At 45.2% G+C, this 13903-nt stretch overlaps 1 protein-coding gene across 6 annotated transcripts in view; it reads right to left on the bottom strand.

The window, feature by feature from the left end:
• Positions 1 to 12018, bottom strand: part of EEF2K (eukaryotic elongation factor 2 kinase) — a 92210-nt gene extending 80192 nt beyond the window's left edge. For 5 of the 6 annotated variants that reach the window (XM_053659491.1, XM_053659493.1, XM_053659495.1 and 2 more), the window contains exon 1: positions 11858 to 12018. The gene's annotated coding sequence lies outside the window, so the exon portion shown is untranslated. The remainder of the gene's footprint in view (positions 1 to 11857) is intronic. The other variant, XM_053659492.1, reaches the window with a different exon arrangement.
• Positions 12019 to 13903: the final 1885 nt, after the last annotated feature.

Genomic DNA, 13903 nt, shown 5'->3' with positions numbered 1-13903 from the left:
TGCACAGCCTGTAAAAGCGGAAGAAGTAAAGAAATGGATCTCCCTGGAGCCTCTCAAGGGAACACAGCTCTGCTGACACCTTGACTTTTAAACTTCTGACCTCCTGAACAATTCAGAGAATAAATTTGTATTGTTTTAAGCTGCTAAGTTTGTGACTAGTCACATTAGCAAGAGGAAACAAATACAGTCCAGAACAGTGGTCCTAAACATGGGGCAATTTTGTCAACAAGAGGACACTTGGCAATGCCTGGAGACATTTTTGGTGTCACAACTTGGGAAGTGCAACTGGCACCTAGTGGATAGAGACCAGGGATGCTGAACAGCCCAATAACACAGAATTATGTACCAAACTGTAAATAGTGCCAAGGCTGAGAAACCTGCTCTAGAATGATTCTGGCCGAATTCCAACAAGCCTTCCCTTATCTGCTCTCCTTTCTTTCCTAAAAACAAACCTCCACACATACCAGAAAGAGGAGAAATGTGCTTACTCACTGATGAAATGAGCAATCCACAACTGAACCAAGGAGCCAATATTTGTGCTGCTAAAGGCTCATAAAATAATCACTGCCATATACTGTGCTTTGTTCACAGTATTATGGAAGACTTCCGGCCAAGATGGAGGCATAGGAAGATACGCAGTGCTTCCTTGCACAACCAAAAGGAGGACAACAACAAATTTAAAAACAAAAAATAACCACAACTGCCAGAAAATGGACCTTTATGGAAGTCCAGCAACCAAAAAGTTAAAGAAGTATTCATTCAAACAGGTAGGAGAGATGGAGATGGGCAGCCAGGGCAGAGAGGACATGTAGCAAGGCAGTGGCTGGAGGACAAGGTGGTCCCACATTTGCATATGGATAAACTGAGAGGAACAACTGGGGAGTGAGACAGACCATGCAATCCAGGGTACCAGCACAGGGAAATAAAGCCTCAATACCTCCGGCTATAAAAACCTGTGGGAATTGTGGCAGTGGGAGAAACTCGCAGTCTCACAGGAAAGTTCACTGAAGAGACCCATAGGGTCCTAGAATGTACACAAGCCCACACACCCAGGAATCAGCACCAGAAAGACCCAATTTGTTTGTGGGTAGTGGAGGAAGTGACTGAAAGCTGGTCAAGAGCGGAGCAAGTGGCATTGTTGCTTCTCTGACCCTGCCTCCACATACCACAACACAGCTAAGGGGGTTGCCCCACTCTGGGAAAAACCATAATAAGTAGCATAAATGGTAGGTGCAAAATAGACAGGGGGGTGTTAAGAACAGTATAGGAAATGGAGAAGTCAAAGAACGTATACATATGACCTGTTTACATAAACTGATGTGGGGAGAATGCTGGTGGGAGGGGGTGCAGGGTAAGGGAAATAAAGGGAAGAAAAAATGGAACTGTAATAGCATAATCAGTATAATATATTTTTATTTATTTTATTTTATTTATTTATCTTTAGAGAGGAAGGGAAGGAGAGAGGGAGAGAATATCAATGTATGGTTGCCTCTCATGCATCCCCTACTGGGAACTGGCCTGCAATCCAAGCATGTGCCCTGACTGGGAATTGAACCATGATCATCTGGTTTGCAGGCCCACGCTCAGTCCACTGAGCTATACCAGCCAGGGCAATAAAATATATTTTAAAAAACCTGTTATGGTATAAAGACTATACTATGGTTTTCAAAATCAGAAAAATACATTTTATAATACAAAGTACAAATTAGGGACTTCCGCCAAGATGGAGGCATAGGTGGATGTGCCGTGCCTTCTCACACAACCAAGTTTAGAGACAACTAAATATCAGCAACAGAAAACACAGCCAGAACACGGAAAATTGAACTTTTCGGAAGTCCATTAACAACAAATTCTTCAGCCTGACCGGTAAGGGGCGAAACCAGCGACTGGTGAGGGGTTGCACAGAAGGACTCAGTCAGACGGACTCAGGCGCGGAATCCAGACGCGCGGAATCCAGGTGCAGGATTGGACCTAGTGAGAGACCAAGCGAGCCACCAGGCGAGCAACTGCGAAGGAGACAGCAGGGAAGCAGTGCTGCGTGTTGACTGTGGTCGCCCATTTGTGTGCGAGCGGATAGGCGAGGGAGTGGGAGGTTGGACCGGGCCGGCAGTCCCCGTGGCAGGTGGCAGTGGAGGGCGCTGCCATTTCCCTGCTCTGACCACGCCCCCACATACAGCGTCACAACCCAGCGACCTGGGAGTCCAAGGCACCGCTTCTCACACTTAAAGGGCCAGAACAGACCAAGAATGGCGCAAGTTCTCAAAGCTCTAGAGCCCATAGATCTAAGCGATGAAGAAATAGCAAAACTCTTAGACGCACAGTTTAAAACACTGGTCATCAGGATCCTCACAGAACTGGTTGATTATAGCCACAAATTAGACAAATATATGAAGGCGAAACTAATTGAAATGAATGGAATTGCACAGGACACCAATAGCAATGAAAAGGAAACTGGGACTCAAATCAATGGAGTGGACCAGAAGAAAGCAAATAATGGCCAAACAGAAAAGAGCCAGGAAGCAAGAATTCAAAGAAATGAGGAGAGTCTTAGGAACCTCCAGGACATCTTTAAATGCTCCAACATCCAAATTATAGGGGTACCAGAAGGGGGAAAGGCACAGCCACCAGTGGAAAACTTATTTGAACAAATAATAAAGGAGAATTTCCCCAATCTGGCAAAGGAAATAGACTTCCAGGAAATACAGGAAGCTCAGAGAGTACCAAAGAAGTTGGACCCAAGGAGGAACACACCAAGGCACATCATAATTACATTAGCCAAAATTAAAATGAAGGAGAGAATCCTAGAAGCAGCAAGAGCTAAGGGGACAGTCACCTACAAAGGAGTCCCCATCAGACTGTCAGCAGATTTCTCAAAAGAGACCTTACAGGCAAGAAGGGGCTGGAAAGAGGTATTCCAAGTCATGAAATCCAAAGACCTACATCCAAGATTGCTCTATCCAGCAAAACTTTCATTTAGAATGGAAGGACAGATAAGGTGCTTCTCAGATAAGATCAAATTCAAGGAGTTCATCATCACCAAGCCCTTATTATATGAAATGTTAAAGGGACTTATCTAAGAAAAAGAAGTTAAAGAAACATGAACAGTGAAAGGACAGCAAACTCACAGTTATTAACAACCACACCTAAAACGAAAGCAAACTAAAAGGACAGCTAGATCAGGAGTGGAAACATAGAAATGAAGATCTCAAGGAGGGTTAGCAACAGGGGAGTGGGAGGAGGAGATGGGGGGAAAAGGTACAGAAAATAAGTAGCATAGAGATTAGATAGAAAATAGAAGGGGGGCAAGAATAGCATGGGAAATATAGAATCTAAAGGACTTGAGACACATGGTCATAAACTAAAGGGGGGGTAATGGTGGGGATGGGGGGTAGGGTGGAGGGGAATGAAGGGGGAATAGAACAACTGTAACAGCATAATCAATAAAAAAATTTAAAAAAAACAAAGTACAAATTATTGTCATTATAGCGTCAGTTAACAAAATGCACAGAAGGGCTAGGATTTTAATTTTTGATGACTTCATGGGCACCCTTCTTATGTACCCAGGACACACTGTATTCCAGGGAAAGAGCATGTCTCACTTCTCAGTGGGAGCTCTTGTTTATAACGGCCTCTCCATGGCCGGACCACATGAGTGCCTGAATCAACAGGGGCCGTGTCTCATTCCTCTCTATCTCTCAGCCAAGATCACGATGCCTGGCACACATTTGGTCCTTCATAAATGTATGATGCATGAATTGACAAGTAGCTGGAGAAAACTAGCAATTTTGTGGCTATAATGGGACTGCAGCCCTGGAGGAACAGAGGGACTATGGAGCAATAATGACAAGTTGTCTGGGGTTGGTTAGCCTGAAAACATGGCTGAGATCCTTAGTGGAAAAGCCTGGATCATGGGGAAGTCCTCAAAAAGCACTCATGACCAGGATCTTGCCTGATAAGGCTTTTGGGACAAACAGATCTTGATTCAAGTCCTGACTCTGCTACTAGCTGAGGGACATTGGGCAAATTACTTAATCTCACTGAACTTCAGCTTCCTCATCTGTAAAATTCACTCAATCAAAAAAGTAGAGCAGAGTGAGCAAGGTGAAGAATTGAGAGAGGTGGCCAGGGGCCAGAAAAGGCCACTGTGGCACAGATTGCTGGTTCTCACCATAAACCTATGCTCCCCTGCTCAGACAGGGACTACATTTCCCAGCACCTTTTACATCTAGGTGGGACCATGCAACTGCACTGGGGGCAATGGGATATGGACAGAAATCCCACACCTGCTGCTTCCACACCCACCTCAATGGCACATTTTCCTTGGTCCTGCCCTGAGACAGCCTGGAACAGATTCATACCATTTCGGTACCACTCACAAAGCACTGGCTTTGTCACTCTGCTCAGCTCCTTGGAGGACATGGGTTCTGCCATCCCTGGGCTTTGCTCATCCTGTGTCCTCAGTTTAGCACACATCACCACCTGCCCTCCCTACCCATCCCCTGGCCAACTCCTCTACTATTCCCTCAAGCCTCAGCTTAGATGTCATCTCTTCCAGGAAGACTCCCCCAAATCCCAGTGATAGGCATAATAGCTTCATCCTACAGATGAGGAAATGAAGGAACAGAGAGGTTACATAACCTGCTGAATATCATATGGCTAGGAAATGGAGCAGATGGGTTTGAGGCCAGTGCAGGCTGAACCTGGGCTTTCACTCAGTCATCATTGGCTAACCCAGTCCTGAAAACATGGACCTGGGGCCATTAGCAGCAGAAGCAGTCCTACTTAGGCATGCAAATTCTCAGGCCCCAGTCTAGCCCTACTAAACTAAAAACTCTTGGTGTGGGCCTAGCAATGTGTGTTTAAACAAGCCCCTCAGCTGCTTCTCATGTGCCCTTAACTTCAAGAACCACTGGCCCAGAAGAATTTTCTGCAGTCGAATCACTTGCCTCTCAGTACTTGCTCCCTGTGGACTTCTTGCTAAGTCTAGAAAGTGCCACACTGGAAAAACTAAATATTGTCCACCCACTGACTTTCCAGATATTTAAAATGTTTCTGTGGAGCTTTGGGGACCTGAGGACTGTCATCTTCCCCTTTGTCATTAGCATATGTGTGACTTGTTCCTTCCTCTGTTTGAAGCCTTCTTTATTGTGCCCATCAGCCTTGGCTAAAAGAGTTTAATCAAGAAACACTTTAAGGCCCAAGCCACTTTTATCCCATGGTGGTCACTATAACCACCTTCTAGAAAATTCTCCTTTAAAAAAATTATATTTTGTTGATTGTACTATTACAGTTGTCCCAATTTTTCTCCTGTTGCCCCACTGCACCCAGCACCCCTCACTCCCTCAGACAATCCCCACACCATTGTTCATGTCCATGGGTGATGCCTATAACTTCTTTGGCTACTCCATTTTCTATACTGTACTTTACAGCCACATGGCTCTTCTGTACTTCTTAATCCCCTCACCTCTTCACCCATTCCCCCAAACCCCACCCCTCAATCTGACAACTATCAAAATGCTCTTCATATCCATGATTCTGTCTCTGCTGTTCTTGTTGGCTTGTTTGTTTTTTAGGTTCAAATGTTGATAGATATGTATTTATTGCCATTTCACTGTTCATAGTTTTGATCATCTTCTTGTTTCTAAATAAGTCCCTTTAACATGTCATATAATAATTTTTTGGTGATGATGAAGTCCTTTAGTTTTTTGCCAGGGAAGCTCTTTATCTGCCCGATGAGTCTAATAAAATATTTTAAAAATATATTTTATTGATTATTCCATTACAGTTGTCCCATCCCCCCCTTCGTTCCCCTCCATCCTACACATCCCCTCCCCCATTCCCCTTTTTAGTTCATGTCCATGTGTCACAAGTTCTTTAGCTTCTACATTTCCCATACTATTCTTGCCCTCCCCCTGTCTATTTTCTATTTACCGTCTATGCTACTTATTCTCTGTACCTTCTCCCCCTCTCTCCTCCTTCCACTACCCTGTTGCTAACCCTCCATGTGATCTTCATTTCTATGTTTCTGCTCCTGATCTAGCTGTCCTCTTAGTTTGCTTTTCTTTTAGGTGTGGTTGTTAATAATTCTGAGTTTGCTGTCCTTTCACTGCTCATATTTTTTATCTTCTTTTTCTTAGGTAAGTCCCTTTAACATTGCATATAATAAGGGCTTGGTGATGATGCATTCCTTGAATTTGATCTTATCTGAGAAGCACTTTATCTGGCCTTCCATTCTAAATGAAAGCTTTGCTGAATAGAGCAATCTTGGTTGTAGGTCTTTGGATTTCATGACTTGGAATACTTCTTTCCAGCCCCTTTTTGCCTGTAAGGTCTCTTTTGAGAAATCAGCTGACAGTCTGATGGGAACTTCTTTGTAGGTGACTGTCCCCTTATCTCTTGCTGCTTCTAGGATTCTCTCCTTCATTTTAATTTTGGCTAATGTAATTAAGATGTGCCGTGGTGTGTTCCTTCTTGGGTCCAACTTCTTTGGGACTCTCTGAGCTTCCTGTATTTCCTGGAAGTCTACTGCCTTTGCCAGATTGAGGAAGTTCTCCTTTATTATTTGTTCAAATAAGTTTTCCACTTGTTGCTGTTCCTCTTCCCCTTCTGGTACCCCTACAATTCGGATGTTGGAACAATTTAATGATGTCCTGGAGGTTCCTAAGTCTCTCCTTATTTGTTTGAATTCTTCTTTCTTCATTCTTTTCTGTTTGGTTGTTTCTTTCTTCTGGTCCATTCCATTGACCTGAGTTGCAGTTTTCTTTCCATCACTATTGGTTCCCTGTGCATTTTCCTTCATTTCACTTAGTGTAGCCTTCATTTTTTCATCTAATTTATGACTTAAATCAACCAGTTCTGTGAGCATGCTGATCACCAGTGTTTTGAACTGTGCATCTAATAGGTTGGCTATCTCTTTGTCGCTTAAAAGTATTGGCTCTGGGACTTTGAGCTGTTCTTCTGCTTGGGCCGTAATGTTTTGGTCTGTTGGCATCTGTTACGTATGAGGAATGGGTCAACCCAGTTGCTGGGTTGTGACTGGGAGCAGGGTCAGAGAGGGAGCAATGGCACTTGTTCATCTCTCTCTCAGATTTCGGCCCCCTCTGCCTCTTCCCACAAGCAAATTGGGCCCTTCTGGTGTTGGTTCCTGGGTGGGTGGGCTTGTGTACGTTCTAGGACCCTGTGGGTCTCTCCAATGAACTCTCCTGTGAGGCTGGGAGCCTCTCCCAGCACCTCAACCCCTGAAAGTTTTTCCAATAGTTGCTTTTAGGCTTTAATTCCTGTCACTGGGGCCCTGGGTTGTGCAGTCTGTCTCACTGCCTGGTTTATCTGCATACAAATGTGTGTCCATAATCAGCCAGCCACCTTGTGAGCCTTACTGGGTGCCCATTTCATCCCTGTGCCTGCCCAGGTCCACTAAATACCACCTTTTCCTCCTGGGACCTCTTTCTGCTGGCCACTGACTCCACCCCTCTTACCAGTTTGTATGAATGGTTCGTCGTTGTTGGACTTTGGTACAGTTCAATTTTCTGTCTGTTTTGATCGTGTTTTTGTTTCTAAATCTTTGTTGTCCTTAAATTTGGTTGTGTGAGGAGGAACAGTATTTCCACCTATGCCTCCAGCTTGGCTGGAAGTCCTCTAAATAAAATCTTTGCTAGGTAGAACAATCTTGGCTGGAGGTCCCTGCTTTTCATGACTTTGAATGTTTCTTGCCAACCCCTTCTAGACTGCAAAGGTCCTTCTGAGAAATCAGCTGGCAGTCTTATGGGAAATCCCCCATAGGTACCTAACTGCTTTTCTCTTTCTGCTTTTAAGACTCCCTCTTTGTCTTTAACCTTCAGCATTTTAATTATGATATGTCTTTGAGTGGACCTCTTTGATTCCATCTTGTTTGGGACTCTGTGCTTCCTGAACTTGTATGTCTATGTTCTTCACCAAATTAGGGAAGTTTTCTTTCATTATTTTTTCAAATAGATTCCAATTATTGCTTCTTCTCTTCTTCTGGCATCCCGATGAGATAAATGTTGTACCTCTTGAAGTTGTCCCAGAGGCTGCTTATACTATCCTCACTTTTTGGATTCATTTTCCTTCTTATTGTTCTGATTGGTTGTTTTACTTCCTTATGTTCCAAATTATTGATTTGGTTCTCAGCTTCATCCACTGTACTGTTGTTCTCCTGTGACTTGCTCTTCATTTTAATTAGTGTAGCCTTCATTTCTAACTGGATCATTTTTATACTGTTGAGGTCCTCACTAAGTTCCTTGAGCATCCTTATAACCAGTGTTTTGAGGTCTGCATCTGATAGATTGCTTATCTACATTTTATATAGTTCTTTTTCTGGAGTTTTGATCTGTTCTTTCATTTGGGCCATGTTTTTTGTTTTGTTTTGTTTTGTTATTTTTGTCTCCTCATTGTGGCAGGTTCCCTGTGTTTTTTCCTATGTATTAGGTAGAGCTGCTATGACACCCTGTCTTAGAGTGTGGCCTAATGTAGTAGGTGTCCTATGGAATCCAGGAGCACAGCCTCCTGTATCATCCAAGCTGGGTACTTGAAGTACACCCTTAGTATGAGCTTAGTAGACCCATCTTTTGTAGTTGAGCCCGGATTGCTGTTAGCAGGACAATAGGAGGGATTTCCCCAGGTCAGTCAGTTGTAAAGACTGGCTGTGACCACAGCTCTCCTCTATAGAGGATCAGCTGTGCAGGGGCAGGGTAATGGTGCTCCAATGTGGTCTGTAGTTGTCCACTGGGTGCACAGGCTCTGTGGTTTCCAAGCTGGTACAAGCCAAGATCTGTCTCCACCTGTATTTTGCCTGGGTCTACCCTGCCTGAGCTACAAAGTAATCTGAGATGGCTGCTACTTGTGCTGGCCTTGAAGATTCCCAGGCAAAGCCAAGCTGTGAATCTAGGCTGGCTGCTGCTAGTGCCAGGGCTGGGACCAGTACCTCTTAATAAGAGGTATGGGTGTTGGGGTTCTAACTGAGACTGTCTGTAGCTTGTTTGAGAGGACTTAGGAAGTTGTGAAGCCTGAGCCAAGACCAGCCATTCATATGGAAAAGCCACTGTTAATAGATTGCATAGGCCCATAAGTGGGGTGGAATGGAGCCTCAGGGTATCTACTGGGTGGGGTAAACAATGTTGGCCAGGTTGATGGAATTTCAGATATGGCAACCCCTGCTGGCTCTGTGGCTCTGTGAGGGGAAAGTTCAGAAACAGGAAAATTGCCTATGCCCATCTTTCTATCTGAGAGAAAGCTGTCCCCCAGTTCTTGCCTTGATGCCAGACACTTCAGTTCCTCCCTGTCTGCCACTGGTGCTTTTCAAGCTGCTATCCCAGTGCTGGAGCTCAGATGGAGTAAGTCTGTATGTGGGCTCTTTAAGAGGAATTCTTGAGACTTCAGAAGTTTCTTCCACTGACTAAATCCCTGCTGACTTTTGCAGACAAAAGTTATGAGAATTTATCTTCCTGGCACTGGCACCCTGTGGGAGCAGGGGGTCCTGGTATGGGGCTGAAACTCCTCACTCCCAAGATATCCCTCCTGAATTTTAATCCACCACATGTGGACATGGGGCTAGCCTGTTCCCTGTCTTCACCTCCTGCCCCACCAGTTTGGATGAACTGCCCAACCAGTTCCATAATTGTCAGACTTCCATTCAGCTCAATTTCTGGCAATTCTGAGTAATGATTGTTCTATAGTTTAGTTGTAATTTTGATGTTTTTGTGCGAAGAGCTGAGCTGTGTTTACCTGTGCCATCATTTTGACTGCTAGAAAATTCTCAGTTCATGGAGGTAACAGTCTACAGCTTCTTGGTCAGTGTAACTGATCTGCCCAACACAAAAAGTCCTGTTTTTTAATCAGTCTACCAGCTGCTAATACTTTGAATGTAGTTCTGATCATCAGTTTTTTCTGCTTCAGCTTCATGATTGAATCAGAAAGGGAATCAGAAAGAATGAATCCTAGAGAATGATCCGAAATGAATCCAAGTTTGCTGTTGACCCTCTGCCTCCTTCCATACTCCTGAGTGTCCTGGCAACCAGATACAATCCTACTAAAAAATGGGCAAAACTTCTTTGGGGAATCAATCAGACCAGTGTCAGAAAAAAAAAAAAAAAAAAGGCATAACACCCTTCCACAGTGGAACAGATCAGCCAGAACAGCCCAAGGGGAAGGCCACAGCCAAAAAGCCCCACTCACACCCCTAGACCTTGCAAAGAGCTTACTGGATCCCATTTTCTTCAGCAGATAGCCACGAAGCAATGGGATGGGGACAGAAAGGAGATGCTCTGTCCACAGTCACTCAGGGGCCCAGGATCCCCCAGGCTGGTGACTCTGTCCTCCTACAGGCCCGGAGAGTCCTCTCAACTCAGCTGGTAAAAGGGGACAGTGGGGTAGGTTTTTAGGGTCCAGGCTTGAAAGGGGAACACACTATTTCTGCTCACATACCATCAGCCAAACTCAGTCACAACAACCCACCTCACTGTAAGGGAGCCTGGGAAATTCATCTGGGTGATACCCCAGGAAGAAAAGAACATGGATGCTGGTGGCCAATAGCTGTCTCTGCAAGATAATACACTCAAAATGTTTAAAAATCAAATCAGTGATTTATTCTTAATCAGCCAAAAGGTACTATCCCAGCACACACAGCACAAAAGAAAAAAAAAAAGATAAATCATATAGACTGCACACAATTGATTATACATAGATAGAGATCATTTCAATGATTAGCAGGACTGACTTCCTGCCTCCCCCACCTCCTGAGGATAAGAACTTGTGACCTCAGCCTACTCACTCCCTTTGAGAAGGGGACTGAGAGGAATGCGGGATGGCAATCCTAATCATGTTACACCTGGATTCATATCATCAAGAAGTTTTACTGTATTTGTTAAATTCATACATGAACACAAGAATGAATGCAAGGTGCTGTGGAGGCTATAGAGAAGGATACCTGCATACCTCTATCTCTAAACCCCTACCTTCTTCCACTGACAGGCATCCTCTCCAACTCAGTTGATACATCACCTCTTCCAGGAAGCCTTCTCCACCAACCCTACTCTGCAACCCCACCCCCCCACACACACACCACATCAGGCATGATCAGGTTCCACTTGATTGCTCTGTATTCCCTCTTTTACTTTGTCCATCTTGCTAATTAGAGTCTGTTGTTAGACCACCAGGACCTCGGTTTCCTCCTCCATAATATCAGGAGTGCACTGTGTTACTCCACTTCCTGGCTGAGTGGCCCTAAGGCCACCAGCGCCAAAGGCCCCGGAAGTCAGGCTCCCTCCCAGGCAAGCTCCTGTCACACTAGGGGCGTAGACAAAACTAGGCCAAGACTTACCCGGGAAGCCGCACCCCCGTGCCTCCAAACGCATATTTATGCCCGGCCCTTTGGCTCATCTGTCAGCCAAGCCTGCCAACACCCGACTCCTTTAGCCAACAATGCAGCAAAGGTTACTCTACACAGTCCTCAAAGCTCCCAGAATTCTGGCCTCCATTTAGGGCTGGAGTGAGGCATGCAGCTCCAAGTCCTTCAGGGACAGAACAGCAATGTTGTCCCTGTTCTCTGCAGACCCTGAGGCACCCGGGCGAAGGCCCCAAGCCTCTCCCAGCTGCTTGCGTGCCAAGTGTTTTCCCAGTAGAGAATGCTGTTAACCTGCACAACTCCCCCGCTTTACAGAAGCCAACACTGAGCCCAAGAGTTTAAACAGGACAGAAGCACCTCCAACACTCTCCTGCGACGCCTAGGGACCCACTTCCAAGCCCCAGACCCTGCGGGCTCCAGTGCGGGTTGCACGGGGCGTGCATTCCTACAGCGTCCAAACCCGCACCCATCGACCCAACTGACTGCTGCCGCACCTACCTCCCTTTTAGGCGGACTGGAGAGGCAGCCGCTGATCAGGGCTGCAAGAATCCAGAGGAGGTAGCAGTGGCTTGTAGCCTGGTTCTCCAGGGTGCAGGGCGGGTGGGCCCCTGAGAGAACCAGGAAGCAGAGAACCGGACTCGCAGGCTGGCGCTGGGGGGGGGGGGGGGGGGGGCGGGAGGGGGAGCGAGGTGTCTCTCTGGGCAGATGGGGCGATCGTGGGACACGGGCACCTCCAGAACGATCCTGGGGGGAGCTCACAAAGATGCTGGAAGAATCCGGGGCGTTGGGGAGTGCATCAGGGGCACGAACACAGGCTGGCCGGAGCAGTTTCGGAACAGGCCTTGTGGGCTCGGGTCTGGGAACCACCGAGCTTAGGCTGGGGCGGGGTTGTAGCCAGGCTGGCGCCAGGCGCTGCGCTTAAGTCGGCACCCCTCCTTAACTGTCCCCGAGCGCTAGCAACTAACGCGGGCAAGTCTCAAAACTTCGGGAAGGTAACTGGCTGGCATTGAGTTCTTGGCTTACCCGAGTACTGAATACGCCACCTTCAGATCAAGGTCACTGGGGCGGGGGACGCCCTTCCAGGGGCTAAATTTCAGAAGAGGCAGCTTTAGGACTTTCCCATTCTTTGTCTGTTGCCTGCCTTGTTCCTGTATTCGAGTCCTTCCCGAAATCATTAGTAATCCCATCTTTCAGGGTGTCCAACCTGCAGCCTAACACAAAATTGTAAATTTACTTAAAACACTATTGAATTTGTTTTGTGATTACTCTTTCAATGTATTTAATGTATGGCCCAAGACAACTCTTATTCTTCCAGTGTGGTGCACAAACGCTGGAAGGTTGGACACCCCTCCATCTCAGTGTTTGTAGAAATTTCTGTGCATAACCTTAGAATATTTTTATTATAGGAAATTGCTTTTTTTTTCTGATTTCTGCTTTGTGAAAACTTAATCACTTATGACAGCTGCAGTTGTGTCATTATTTGATTAATGCCATTATTTGATTAATGTTCCCTCTAGATGTTCCTTACCTGTCTAGGACATTTCTGTATTCCTAACTTCTTAGCACAGGCCTGGCGTAATACAATAAATGCCTGTGGAACGAATGGATAAATATGGAAAGATATCAAGAAAAAAAAGGAAGTACAGCTAATGGTAACTACTGTGAGCATTTTGATATTATATCCTTCTAGATAGTTTTCTAGTGAACTTTCAGAAATCTCACAAATCTTATAGTAATAATAATGTGGAAAATTTACGAAGAAATTTATTTTATTTCATCATCACACAGGCCCTGAGGTAGGTTTCATTAGCTCTGTTTTACATATCATAAAACTGAGGCTTATAGAGATAGCTTTGCCCAAAAGATTTCTAAAGCGGCTCCACGTGGCAGAGGGCATGTGCACTTCAGGGCTGTGTCATTCTGTGCTAATAAAGGGGAGAGGAATTTGAAGGACCGCACAGGTGAGAGGGAGGAGGGAGAAAGGGAAAGGCTTCCAGAAGAGCAGCAATGTTCAACCAGTGTGCTGCAAGAATTTTTAAAACATGCAGTATCTGACTATTTAGTCAGGGGCACTGACCTCTTTTTCCTTAGATTGTCAAATAAAAAAATGATAGCAGCCAATACAGCCCTTTGGTGGGAAGGGCTGTGTTGAACCATAAGTGGCCATTATGGCCATTTCTTGAACCATAAATACATAGGCCATATAATAGATTTGCATTTTACTGGTCACGAACATGAAAAGGCCATGTCTGGTTAATTCTTGGTACCACAAACCCTTATATACAAGTATAGGCATCTGATTTTTTGAAGTCACTTTGGAGATAAAAGGGTAGGTGATTACTATTAGTATTATTATTATTACTTGCATATCAATAAAATGTACAGCTTAGTTTGGTCAGATCAGCAAAAAAAAATTTTGGGGGTGTGCTGATGAATTTTAATAATTATGTGTGCCATGAGAAGAAAAAGGCTGAAAATCACTGCAGTACAGCAATGTCCAGTGGGGGACATTTAAATAGTTTGCCAACCACACTCCCTATGTTC

This window comes from Artibeus jamaicensis, unplaced genomic scaffold (assembly GCF_021234435.1).
Source record: "Artibeus jamaicensis isolate MK-2021 breed Jamaican fruit bat unplaced genomic scaffold, CSHL_Jam_final scaffold_666, whole genome shotgun sequence".
Lineage (NCBI taxonomy): Eukaryota > Metazoa > Chordata > Mammalia > Chiroptera > Phyllostomidae > Artibeus > Artibeus jamaicensis.
The sequence above is the reverse complement of the archived record's forward strand: the minus strand, read 5'-3'. Positions and strand labels throughout refer to the sequence as shown.